This window comes from Fundulus heteroclitus, unplaced genomic scaffold (genome assembly GCF_011125445.2).
Source record: "Fundulus heteroclitus isolate FHET01 unplaced genomic scaffold, MU-UCD_Fhet_4.1 scaffold_81, whole genome shotgun sequence".
In the NCBI taxonomy this organism is placed as follows: Eukaryota; Metazoa; Chordata; class Actinopteri; order Cyprinodontiformes; family Fundulidae; genus Fundulus; species Fundulus heteroclitus.
In genome coordinates, this window is record NW_023397263.1 from 641,249 (window position 1) to 655,992 (window position 14,744).

Sequence of the window (14,744 nt, forward strand, 5' to 3'; positions counted from 1 at the left end):
TGGTCATAGACTGTGCTTAATTCATTACGTGAGATGCTTACCCACTGTTTTTTAGATCTTTAAGCGAAAGCAGACATCTAGTTCATCTTTGTGTCAACCGTGTTACCAACAGAAGCGCATGTTAACCAGCCTCTGCTAATGCTAATACAATGCTAAGCACATTTTTTTTCTAAGCACATATGACACCACGAAACACTCAGTGACGAAATTATCGTTCAAAATCATAGAGTGGATAATAAAGAGTTATGTAACATTTCTGTCCAGTGTTTTATTTTTTTCAAGACGATGGATGGTAAATGATTTACCTTATCTTCTGGAACTTCTCCGTTTAACCGCGTTTGTTGCTCTCTCTTCTTCTGCAATTCTTGAAGTAAAGTTTAATGCACTCCCTGCTTGCACACTGCTGCCACCTTCTGTTCCGGAGTTGTACACGTCACTTGATATCTTACCCAATAAGCATTAGGTTCTGTCAGCATAACTGAATTTAGTAAATGTTAACTTATTCCACATAATGTTAAAATAACATTACTTAATGATGTTCAACCACAAAACATGACTATATATAGTAAAACCAACACTTCAAACTTAGATTAATTTAGCACACATCCAATCTGGCTTTTTTGAGTGTATAATGAACACTACAAATGGTAATGTAATACTCTGTCTCCATCTTTAATTTCTAATAAATTTTCTAATAAATTATTATTTATTATTAATAATCATTATTTTTAATATTAATATTATTCATTCATTTATTTATTTATTTATTTTAAAAAGAAATCCATTTGCAAAAAAATCTGTTAACTCCATATAGATCTAATCTCAACAAGTTAAACATTAGATAAAAAGCATCCTCTCTTCTTAATATAGAATGGACTTGGTTTTGAATCCTTTTCTGAGTGGCATCCTAAGTATGGTGTCACATGATCAGAACTGCCCAATCAGAAAATTCCCCACACAAGCCAATCAGAAAATTCCCAACACAAGCCAATCAGAAAATCCCACTTATTTTGTTGCAGTACAAGAGAGTTTCCATTAGAGGGTGATCTAGAGCAGAGTCATTCACACACTTTTCAGTGACTCCTATCTCACTGGGGTCCACCTGTAAAAAATTTACAGGGTAATTTTTAGGGTCAAAGGAGCCTATTGCATGATTATTTTTGTGTGGACCAGCAAAATGTCCACACAACTGAGAATCTCCACACAATGTTGGTCTTCCGTCAGGGATTGAGCCACACAAGTATAGAGAGACAAGTGCACACACACACACACACACACACACACACACACACACACACTCTGCCTTACCCTGATTCACTTTGTTACAAGTGCTCAACATTAAAATAAGCTTGGTCTTGAATGTATGTGATAAAGAGATAGAGAGAGTGTGTGTGCATGTGTCTAGACTCACGTTCACAAGTTTATTTTCCGCTCCAAAAAATAAATCCCTGCCGCAATTGCCGCACGGTGGAAATTCGGCACTGCTGCACAACTTGAAGCGCTGTATATGTAAAGGAAAAAATTACACGTTTGTTTCACTTGAAATTCAACATTTCTATAGAATATGGTCATAGACTGTGCTTAATTCATTACGTGAGATGCTTACCCACTGTTTTTTAGATCTTTAAGCGAAAGCAGACATCTAGTTCATCTTTGTGTCAACCGTGTTACCAACAGAAGCGCATGTTAACCAGCCTCTGCTAATGCTAATACAATGCTAAGCACATTTTTTTTCTAAGCACATATGACACCACGAAACACTCAGTGACGAAATTATCGTTCAAAATCATAGAGTGGATAATAAAGAGTTATGTAACATTTCTGTCCAGTGTTTTATTTTTTTCAAGACGATGGATGGTAAATGATTTACCTTATCTTCTGGAACTTCTCCGTTTAACCGCGTTTGTTGCTCTCTCTTCTTCTGCAATTCTTGAAGTAAAGTTTAATGCACTCCCTGCTTGCACACTGCTGCCACCTTCTGTTCCGGAGTTGTACACGTCACTTGATATCTTACCCAATAAGCATTAGGTTCTGTCAGCATAACTGAATTTAGTAAATGTTAACTTATTCCACATAATGTTAAAATAACATTACTTAATGATGTTCAACCACAAAACATGACTATATATAGTAAAACCAACACTTCAAACTTAGATTAATTTAGCACACATCCAATCTGGCTTTTTTGAGTGTATAATGAACACTACAAATGGTAATGTAATACTCTGTCTCCATATTTAATTTCTAATAAATTAAATATGCATATTACAATGTTTTACCTCTGATCAATGTTTTCTCATTTATTGTCAAATCTTAAACCGGGGTAAAAATGGGCCTTCAGTAGCGAAGAAGGATTAGGCCAGTACAACATAATTAACACTACCCAGTGTTATATTGTTGCTGTCATCTAAAAAAATTGTGCTTTCAACATTCAAAACACCATTTAAAAATTTTATCCTGTGGAATATGCATATTATATTCCACAGTACCTCTTGACTTACATTACACTCTGAACAATGTAATGGGGGCCAATTGTGATTTCAGAGGTATGTGTAACTTGTGATGCATTATGCTTAGTATGCAAGATATTATTTTTTAAAAACATATTTGAATCTTCTTGCATTTCCTTCATCAAAGGAAAAGATGTCGCAAGTTAGGAGATGGTGGTGTCTTGTTCTCCTGCAGAACTTCTCCATGCCGTCAGTGCCCTCAATGTCAGATCAGATAATCACCAGATCCTTTTAAATCACCTGTTTTTCTGTGTTCACTGTCAACTGACTAACATGAATGTTTTCATTAAAAATGTATGTTTTCATGAAATCCTCAAGGTCAGAAGAAGACCATTTGCGGGAAAGAAAAGGGTGATGTGATCAAAAAGGATTACAGGGGAGAGGTCATGTGATGAATTATTACGTAGTCAAACTATTGCTTGACGACGAAAGCCAAACCCCTCCACTTATTTCAAGATGTGGAAGAGGTCCCTCTTAAAAAGTTCAGGCACTCCGAAGCTGTCTTTGAAGCATCGGGTATTGTTCAAAGCAGCATTGTTGTACCACATCCATCAAAGGGTAGAGGTGGGTTGTCAGTTTGTTTTGCTGTCATTTCTCCATTTTCATTAAACCAGTACACTTAAAATCAGCCACTGAGATTTTTTAATTTTTCCCATCTTGCATTGTTATTGTGCCGATAACCAAGAACCATAATCTGTTTCCTTTCTAGAGGAAGCTGAGAACATGCCAGGACTGGGGTATGTTGCCCGCTATGGCCTTATCCAACCCTTACTTTAATAATTGTTTTCTTTATTTTTTTAACAGGAGCATACTGTTATGTTTGGAAGCCAGGACGAGGTAGAAGCTCACGTAAGCAAATAACTCTTTACAGCTTTTATTTAGAACTTGTTCAGCAGACCAGTAACATCATGTACATACAAAATTTCACTTCTTCTCTCCTTTCATTCTCTACTCGTGCACCACCTAGTGGTAGACACAACATTCCCCCTTACTTAAAAAGCTTACATGTACACATTTAGCATAAGACTGAACATCAACCTCATTTAACAGTTTGTATGTCATAAGTATAACTTTAGCTGAAATCAAAGTAGGTGGTTACTTAAGCCAACAGAACCAACCAAATATATTCAGCAACCCTGTACTTTTAACACTTTAAGTTACTATGAAACATAATTAACAAATGTAGCCATTGAAAAATAAAATCCAGGTGTTTGAAACATTTTGTACCATGAGAATTAGTTCACCTGTACCCAAAACATGTAACACACACTCTTTATGTACTCATTTGCTTGTTTGAAAGTCCTTGAACCACACTGGTTGAGCAGCAGTTCTAACACTTTTCCTTTGAACCCCTAGGTCACTCTTTTCTGGTTCTGTTGTTTTACATGGAATACCTGCAGAGTATCGTGAAAGTCTGGCAGCATTCCATCTTTTATTGTCACTGAGTACATAAGTACTTCCTCCAATCTGTTTTGCAACACACAGCGGTGGAGTAAATCTAGATGAGCCTTTGCGAACATGATGTCTTCTTTTTTTTTTTTTTTTTTTTGGGATTTTTTGCAGCTCTAGTGGCTCACTTTTTCTGAAAGTAGGCTGACAGGAAGAGGGGTAGAAGAGGGGGAGAGACATTCGGCAAAGGACCGCGGGTCGGATTTGAACCCGGGTCGACCGCGTCGAGGACTAAGGCCTCTGTATATGGGTCGCGCTACCCGCTGCGCCACATGCGCGCCCGATGATGAGGTCTTCTTACCCTCACCATATCTCCAGGTTTGAATGTTGGTGTCTTGGCTCCACGGTGCTTGTCAGTATACTGTTTAGACTTCTCTTGTTTCTGTTTAACTGTTTCTCGTACTGTAGTGCATTTTCTGCTTTTCTCTGAACCCGGAAAGACATTCACTTTTGTTTTCATCCTCCTGTTGTGCAGTAGTTCTGATGGAGATACTCCAGTTGTGTTATGTGGCGTTGCTCTGTACACTCTAAAAAATAATGTAATGGGTTTACTTAAAAAGGTATGTTTACTTTTTGCATAGATCTTTTTAAGTTGTCCCAACTTCATTGTTTATTGAGTAATCGCTACTAGTCCAGCATAACAACACCAACTTAAATAGCCACATAAATACAAAGCTATCTCAAGTTGAATCTACTTGTTTCTTTGTATACATTACTGAATTGTCACATTGATTGTATGTGATTTATGTTCATGGCACAACAAAAAATTAAGTACAATGACCATGTGTTTTTTAATCAATATTCCTTAAAATTTTGTTATCTCATCATTCTTTTTTATGTTGTTGTAAATGTATACGTAAACATTTTTTACTCAAAAATGTCCATGCAAAAAGTAAACATATTAATTATAGTATATGCAACTAATTTTGCTCAAGTTGGGGGAAATAATAAACAAGAAACATATTTCACAATTAAAACCGTTTATTTTATGAACATTTTGTACAAAGTGCAAATATCTTAATAACAGCACCTTCAAAAACCTGCCATTGATAATTCTCTCATTTCAGAGCTTTTTAACATTCATTTCCATTTTTTAATGATCTTTCTGTTGCAATTTTGGTCAATATTTTATGTGTTGGTGTGTATTTCTTTGCTTTATGTGTAGTGTGTATGTAGTGTGTCACAGTAAGCAGTGTGTGCAGTATGTACAGTATGTTATGTGTGTATTTAGGGTTATTATGTGTTTACAGTGTAGTGTTAGCAGCTCTAAACAAGTTGAGTCAGTGACTTTAATCAACTGTCACTCTTACAAAACTGATGAACTATGCCCTTAATTTGGATGGATAACCATAAAGGCAAATTAACTTTCTGGATCAGCTGAAAACAATATTCCAGCTCTCAGACATGACTTGAATAACATGAACAGCAATCAGATGTGGGTTGAAAGACATTACACTGCATAAACTTGGAAAAGCAACTTGAACAGCAAGTCCATCATAGCACAAATGAGGTAATCATTTTTGATTTTCAGCTAAGGGGCTCAAAGGGGTTTCCTTGCAGCTTTTGCCTTAGAGATGTGACTTTTGGGCTGTATTTGTGACTATCTAATCTAAGGAACATCTTCTGAAATACCTCAAAAGCTCTTGTGGGTAGCTTAGATTGAGGGCATAGATGAGGCCCATCAGCAAAGCACAGGCCCTTGGCACATCTAACCCTTGCAGAACTTCTGTGCCCTCTAAGAAGATGGTTGTGCTTGCTGGATCAGATGCTGTAGTACCTTTGGTGACGAGGATCTTCATCACCCGACTATCAAGATCTCCAGTTTGGCTCTCAGGATCCTGAAAGCAAGAATATCAGAAACAAATATCAGTATGAGGATATCATTGAGCTGGCATACTCAATTCTCTACATAATTATTAACATAAAATGTCCTGTGATGTCCTGTTATCTATTGACTGCCAGTCAGAATTTCTGCGATGTAACCTATATGTACAAACAATGTCCTGTTGATGGTGCCCACCACCACAGCTGTGAATAACAGATTCTGGTTTTGCACTTGTTCCTTGTTTTAACATGGTGAAGGGCAAATGTATGGAAGAGTATTAGGGCCACTGGAAGACAAAATTCTGACATTTTTCTGTAATTAATTAAAACATGGAAGTACTCTCAATTTTTATATTTCTAGTGGCTGTAATACTTTTCTGTACAAATGTTGCAAAGTTCCCTGGAAACATGAATATTTTTTATTAAGGACGTGCAAAGAAAAGTTAGGTACTAAAAGTTACTTTATCCCTTTTGATCACTAATGCTGAACAAGCAGCAGCAAAAAGAAACAAGGACAGGATAGGTAGAGACAGATACTGGTGAGAGATTCACAAAGACGGTATGAAAGGAAAGTTCCATTTCGCTTTAACTTCAAGGTGTTGAAAGGGGATTCACTTTCACCTACCACATATTCAAAAAGACTGTCCTCATTTTCCCCAAGGTAGACCACTAAGCAGCGAATGGCAACCTCTCTGCGAGTTTCAACTCCCCAATAGAGACAAGGCAGAAATTGCCCACAATGCACATGTCGTAGCCTGTAGTGTTTTAATAGCTCAGTCTTTCTGGGAGTTTCATATTTACACATTTTACAGCACCAGTTCATTGTGAACAGGAATCGGTGAAAACGTTCTAAATACTGCTAAACAATAAACCAGTAAAAATAAATCAATCTACAATCAATAGCAGTAGCTAGCGAGCTACTGAAATAGCTACCGGAAGGCTTACCCGGGCAGCCACGTAGTCGGTTAATGGTCCTCCAGCAATAATTCTGATCCCGACAGATAACTTGTCAGATGTTCCAAAGCACAAAAGATGAAATTCCAAAGCAGATAGTAGCTCTGTGCAAAGAAGACATGAGTGCGTCGACTTTCCAAACAGGCTGCACGTGGAGTCTCGTCTGCTGCTTGAGTGGCCTCACCCAGGTTTAAAAATATTATTTGAGCTGAAACAACTTAAAATTTGAGACAAGTTGAGCTGTTGCATTGTCATGCATTCAAATTACACAGGAAAATGAGTATGGCTATTTTCATATTTTTCAAGTTGGTTTACCTAGATTAATCAAGCTGGTTACTTAGTTTAACAAATAAATGCTGCAAACTTAAATGTTTATATTAAAATTGTGTATTTATTTAAGCTGAATTTACTACCCCCATGCTTGTTTTTTTAGTGTGTAGTTTTGTAGGAAATCAGTCACTGTGGTTTTCCAGTCTTTCTGCATGTGTTCAGCAGTTAGGATTGTCTCCTTAAGAACTCTATTCCATCTTTCAACAGCACCATTGCACTGTGGATGGTACACACTTGTACGAAGATGAGATATTCCCCTCTCTCTGAGAAAATCTGCCAAAGAGCTGGAAAGAAACTGTGGGTTCCCCTCTCTGCTGAAAATAGAGCGCAGAAATGTGATAACAACATCAGTCGTTACAGCGTGAGCAAATGCTACTTCTGGCCATTTACTGTAATAGTCCACTAATGTCATAGCAAATCTACACGAAGAAGCAGCAGTTTCAAAGGGACCCACAATGTCCAGAGCAACTTTCTCCCATGATCTGTTCGGCAGTTCTATAGGTTGTAGAGGAGCAGGAGCAGTTTGAGCAGATTTGTCGTTCATTTGGCAAGTTGTACATGAAGAAATATCAGACTGAACCATTTTGTCCATCTGGGGCCACCAGTAGAGGTGACGAAGTCTCTGTTTTGTGCGTACAACGCCTTGATGTGTTTCATGTGCCAGGTGAATGACAGTAGCACGTAAAGCAACAGGAACGATGTATCGATGTTCACCTCTCATGACCAGATCCTGAGATGCAGAAAGTTCATTCCTGATGTGAAAGTATGGTATTAAGACAGGGTCCACAGCCTTCTTGCACTTTGGCCAGCCTTTCTCTATCTGTCCACGTAAAAGTGTGAGTTCATGGCATTGTGAGGAAGCAGAAGTGAACTCAGCAACAGACAGAGCCGACACTACGGCTGCAACAATGTCAGTTCATCAATAGGAGTAGAGTCCATAGGGAGCGGCAACCGTGATAAACAGTCTGCAGCCTGGTTTTGTGATCCAGCCCTGTATTCCAAATCAGAGGTGAAGCACAGTAAACGCGCAGACCAGCGTGCGACTCTCATGCCAGCACGCCCAATGCCTTTGGTAGCAAGTAATGTCGTCAGTGCTTGATGATCAGTCCTTAGCGTGAAACGTCGGCCCCAAAGATAAGACCTCGATTTTTGCATGGCCCACACACAAGCAAGAGCCTCCTTTTCCATCGTGGAGTATTTCCGTTCTGTAGAGGTCAGCGTACGAGATACAAATGCTACAGTTCGTTCAACATCATCTGGGTGTATTTGGGTCAAGACACCACCCAGGGCGTAATCTGAAGCGTCTGTGGTGACAATGGTAGGAAGGGATGGGTTAAAAAGATCCAGAACAGGACTGTTCAGTAAAAGGTCTTTTAAGTCCTTAAAGCTTTGATCAGCCCTTTCAGTCCATACCAAACCAGAGTCAGCAGTTTCTCTCAGCACAGCCCGTATTGGTTCCACTAATTTGGAAGAAACTTACTGTACCAGGAGATCATGCCAACGAAGGAGTGCAGAGAAGGTAGATCATGTGGTGGCGGTGCATCACGGACAGCTGCACTATGATCTGGATCAGGAAGGATGCCATCTTTGGAAATGATGTGACCAAGAAACTTGAGGCTGGACTGTGTAAATGTACATTTCTGCATGTTGAGTGTCAGGCCTGCCTCCGTAAGACGCTGGAGCACAGCACGCAGTCGTTCGTCGTGTTCCTGTAGAGAAGATCCTGAAACAATTATATCATCCAAGTAATTGTGCACACCTGGCAGTCCTTTAAGCACAGTTTCCATCATTTTTGGAATGCAGATGGAGCAGAGGCCAACCCGTAGGGAACACGGCAGTAACGGAAAAGTCCTTTATGTGTAATAAAAGCTGTGAGATCCCTATGGTCTATGGTGAAAAAAACACTGGCACCCCTGAGCTCACTTAAAAGCTCATCCATGTGGGGCAAAGGGTGACTGTCGGCAACGATTGCTTTATTAGGTTCCCTTAAGTCAACGCACAATCTTGGTCTGCCCTCTTTCCTTGTTGTGACCACAATAGGCGAAATCCAGGGAGAAGCATCAATGCGTTCGATAATTCCCTCCTTTAACAGCAAATCCAGTTCCTCTGACACAGCGTCTCGTACTGCAAATGGAAGGCGGCAAAGTTTTTGCCGAACTGGAACTGCATCCTCACGTACTTTAACTTTGTGCACAAACCCAGCAACACAGCCAATAAAAGCAGAATCTGTTTTTGTCAGCAACACAGGTGCAGCAGACGAAGCATGTGCAGGGGATGGAGCACGGATTGATTCAGAGCTAAATGTCCATTTCAGTGCTTTTATCAGATCCATGCCGAGTAATGAAGATCCTCCTTTAACTACATACAAAGAAGCAGAAGCAGCACCGTTGTCGTAAAGGGTAACTGTTGCTTCCAAACATCCTATTACAGGAATATCCTGCTTCAAGTAAGTGACTAGTTTCACCTGAGGTGCAGAGAGATGACACTCAGGAAAATGTCCGTTGTACAGAGTCTCTGGTATGATAGAAACTGACGATCCTGTATCAATCAGTAATCCACAATCAGCAGACTCACCCGACGCAGCTTCTTGCATTCGCTAAGTGATTTGTCGATCCACAGCGGTAACAGGTGTGCGCTGACTGCTGCGCAGTGCGCGTGTAGCTATTTTTAGAAACAGCTTGCCGTTTTTGTTCCTTGCGTTGAGCAGGTCCGCGCTGGGCAACCGTGTGAACAGCAGTAGCTCCACTGAGGAGTTTGGACGACTGAGAAGCGTGTTCCACTTGACAGGCCAGCGAGATAGCGCTGTCCAGCGTTAACGAACATTCCAGTAAAAGCCTGTTTCTCACCTCCGGTGCATAAGCCTTCTCAGTCAGCTGATCCCGCAACATCTCGTCCTCCATGGTTCCATAAGCACATGTAATAGCCAACTCACGTAAAGCAGCCATGCATTGATGCACAGTCTCATCCGCCCTCTGCATTCTCTGTCGGAATTGGTGTCTCGCCACAACAACGTTCACCTTCGGTGCAAACTTTAGTTCCAACGCAGTCATTGCGTCATTGTATGAAGTGCCGGCGTTAGGCAAGGTGTAAAATAAACGTTGTCCCTCGAAGCCAAGTGCATGAATTAGCAGAGCACGGCGTCTAGCATCGGACCAGGAGTTGCCAGTAGCATGAATAGCTGTTAAGTAGTTCTCAAACGTTTTCCGCCACATGGAAAATGGGACCGCAGGTTCTCCACTGCAGGGCAGGAACGGTGCAGGCATGGGTACAGACGTCATCGTCGCCAATTGTTATGTTTGGAAGCCAGGACGAGGTAGAAGCTCACGTAGGCAAATAACTTTTAACAGATTTTATTTAGAACAGTAACATCATGTACATACTTTTCATTCCACTTCTTCTCTCCTTTCATTTTCTACTCGTGCACCATCTAGTAGTAGACACAACAGATACTCTGCTGCATGACACCATGGAGGCAGCAAGGTGGTGTGGCACCACAACATTTAAGGGGAAACTTTATGTTCACTGAGTCATCTCCATGGACAAGAAAGATCGCACAAGGATCCAGGTGTCTGTCCGATCGCCTGGATCAAGAGGAGAATGAAGAGCTAAGGGAACCATTCGTGTTCCTTTTTACTTTGCAGGATGATTGTGGGGTGTTTTGCCAAAACAATTGTGGACAAAAGGCAAATGCAGGTGTTTGCTGCCTGTGAACCCTAACCCCTGCAAATACCATGTCATGGTCTGTATTTTGTACCTTGTTGTGCTTCTGTTTTATTTTGAAGTTCAGTGTCCTGTATTCTTGTGTGTTTTGTCCTGTGTTGTAGCCTGTTCTCTATGACTGGTATTTCTGTGTTTCTCCTGTTGTCTGTGAGTTCAGTTTGCCAGTAAAAACAACATTTATTGTTGACCTACCTGTCTCTACCAGCGTCTGCATTTGGGTCCAGTTCTCTGCAATTCCTGCTTTGGGACACCTTGTGGCAGCCGGCTGGTAAAATTGCCACAAATGGTTATTGGAAATATTATCAATAAAACATGATTATTTGAAAGTATTTAATAAGCATCTATAACACATCATTTGCCCAAAAACAGCAACAGGAGTGCGGCAACGGCTGTGGCATTTTCGTGGCAGCGGAAGTGCTACTACTAGCTGCCGCTACTACCGGAAGTGCAATATTTAAAGTCTTTATGGCCTTTTTATTACCAGAGTCAGATTGTTTTTGCTTTTGCTAATATGGAACTTTGCTAAGAACAGAATCCGATTTATGAGGGGAAAATCAGATGAATCTTTTGAGCTGAAGTCACTAAACCAGTGCCGCTAAACCAATGCCACTACTAGCTGCCCACAGACATATATACGTAGACGCCTCGTTCGGCGCAGGTTTGTACGTCGACGTCAGAAAGTAGTGAACGTCTTTTGTAGTGAACGTTGATTGGAGAAGATGCCTCATTCCTGTGCTGCGTGGAACCAGCACAGGAATGGTACCAACCATTTTACAGAACAAACCAGATCTAGTGGCATTTACTTTCACAGGTAAGAATGAAATAAATCCGTAAGATATTATTTGCCCGTGATAATATCATTTAACAAACAGAATTTGCTGACTTTGGGAGAAATACTGAGAATTCCCGCGCTTCATATCGACAAACCTTCGGACAAACCAGCTAGCAAGAAACAATGTTTTTCAATTCATATGACTAAACTACTTAAATAATTTATACTTTGCAGGTTTCCCAAAGATAAAGCTTTAAGAAAGCAATAGGAAACAGTGGTAAGGAGAGAAGAATTTTCTGCTAGTCCTTCATCCGTGCTCTGCAGTGAGCATTTTAGAGTGGAGGACTTTGACAGGACTGGTCAGACCGTCAGGATCAGAGCTGAAGCTGTTCCGTCAGTCTTCTGTTTCTCTGCTCATCTGTGCAAGGTAGGTGTATGACTATGTTTTAGGTTACTATAATTCAATGCCATATTATCTGAAGGAAAAAAATAATGTATTTTGTAATAAACTACACAATTATTTCTATATCTTTGGTTTTAGTCTGTGGCTACCAGGACGTCTCAGACCTCAATGAAGGCACAAGAGCTCCTGTCACTGGACTCTTACTATCTTGTCCAAGAGGCTGAGCCCATCACTGTGCCCAATCTTGTGAGTATTAATGACTGGCTATGCCTCACATCTGTGAATGTTATGATGTTGCTGTAGTTAATAGGAATTTTCTGCAAAATTACCAGAAAGACAGAAATTGCACATGGACAGATCTTGTTGTACACTTCAAAAAAAAGTATTTTTCCAGATCCCTGTTTAATTCAAAACAGTAATTATTTAAATATAGAGTTTTCCTTGTTTAGGTCCTTAGTGAAAACATGTATGTCTGTCAACATCAAATTGACAACCAAACAAAAGGACACACAGGCTTATTAGTTATTATGAATAAAACAAAAGCACGACTGAATGAAAGATACACACTTCATTAAAGGACACATTGTTAAATGTTATACTTTTGGTATAGCTCCAAATAATGAAGTTAAAATAATTTCTTAATGTAAATATAAGTATCATGGCCAGACAATTTTTCATTGCATCTGTATCACAAAAGTTGTCACAAAAGTGAAATTACAAAAGTGATTTTACTTTTGTGACAACACCGATGCATTACATTTAAGCATGTCTGTATTTAATTATAAATTAAGTAAAAATGTGGGGCAATTAAGAACACACTGTAATAATGAAAATGTGCTAAACATCACTTTTTTTTTATCTATTTTTGTACTAGGACCACTCCTATGCTCTGCCTTCATCCAATGACGACCTGAGGGCCAGACTGAGGGAAGCCTTGGACAGGGTGGAGAGTCTGTAAAGAGAGAGAAGGAATGCCAAGGACAGAGAGAGAAGGGCAAAGAGCACTGTGAGTAGTCTTCTGGAAGATCTCAGAGAGAAGAAAATCATAAACGAGGAGTTGAAAGAGCAGCTTGATACATACTCAGGTAGAATGAAAAAAAAACGTGTAAAATAAACTTTATTAATGCCTTCCTTTTTAAGACTTCCTAAAGATTTCAATGGTTCTTAGTCATTTCTGTCTTTTAAATACATTTCGGATCTTCCAGTGCACCGTCTATCCAGACAGAGCCATTATTACTATACAGACCAGAGGGAGTTTGCTATCACTCTCCACTTACATGGTCCCAAGGCTTCCAACTATCTTAGAGAGACTCTTAATATGAACCTCCCCCATCCGCACATGTTGCAAAGGTATCATTTGAGTTATATGAAAACCTTTTTTAATGTTAATCTGAATATTACTTTATTCTGTTTTGGGTGAGTAGTGAAAGGTTTGCACACCTACATCTGATATTTTTTAACATCAACCATTTCTACTTCCAGTAAGTGGAGATCCAAAAATATTATGACTATCAAAAAATATATTGTCTTTAATTTCAATACTTTTTATAGCTTTAGTTTACCACATCTGTCTCAAGGCACTTGGCACAAAAAGTAATTTCAGTCTAATTATCCAGGTTCCAAATCACAGTTCCTATATTCCTACTGTACAATGACACATGAATCTGCATATTCTTATCTCTGAACAAGGTGGATGAGCTCTGTGGATGCCAGGCCTGGCTTTAACATGGTGATGCTGGAGATGTTAAAGAGAAGACGAGAAGAAGATCCAGATAAATATGGTCGTGTGTGTCTGATGTTGGATGCCATGGCCATTAAAAAACATGTCCAGTACAACCCGCATACCCAGAGAATGTCTGGATTTGTTGACATGGGGGATGGTCTGAATGAAAATGATGTTGCAACTGAGGCTCTTGTTTTTCTGGTGGATGGCCTACAAGGCCACTGGAAGACCCTGATAGCCTACTACCTCAACAAGTGCCTGTTGCCAGAGACTCGGGAGGTTCTTCGTGTTCATGCCTTGGAGGAACTTCATAAGTACGGCATAAAAGTGGTATGTGTAACAATGGATGGGCATGCCTCCAATATCAGCATGTGCAATCTACTTGGCTGCCACCTCAAGGGAAACCCAGCAGAGCCCTTGAAAACCTTCTTTCCACATCCGGTAAGAAGGTGTTTGATGATGGATGCTTGCCACATGCTGAAACTGGCTCGAAATATGCTACAGACTTACAGTCCATTAACCAGCTCCAGTGGCCAGATCAATTGGAAGTACATTATTAATCTGAATGATGTCCAAAGCAAAGATGGATTGCACACTGTCAACAGGGTTACTGACAAACATGTGAATTTTGATTCACATGTTTGTCAGGGTCTATTCTTTTATATATTATTTTCTATATCTATTCTTTTCTATAAAGTTTCAGCAGGATATGTGTTTAGAGAAAAAAAACACTGCAGCCTGTGTTCTTGCCTGTTGTATGTAATCCCAACAGAAGTGTTCAAAAGAAATTTCATCACGGTAACATTATAGAATCTTTGTGATTGAAACAGTGTTTGTGTTCACTTTATAGGTTCAAACATGGTCTTTCAGCCCTTCAGTTCTTGACTGCACTACAGCAACACCCTACTTTGCTGACCCCTGTCCTGTGCCACATTGAAAAGCGACTCACTTGCTTTGAGCTAGAGAGACTTTTCAAACCTACGCTCAGCCCTTCCAGGAGCAACAGGAGATTAAAGGAAAATCAAACCTTGGCCTATTGGGCAGACTCTCTCCTCGATT

At 39.9% G+C, this 14,744-nt stretch overlaps 1 pseudogene; it reads left to right on the top strand.

The window, feature by feature from the left end:
- Positions 1 to 8,593: 8,593 nt before the first annotated feature.
- LOC118562143 lies at positions 8,594 to 14,744 on the top strand (annotated as a pseudogene).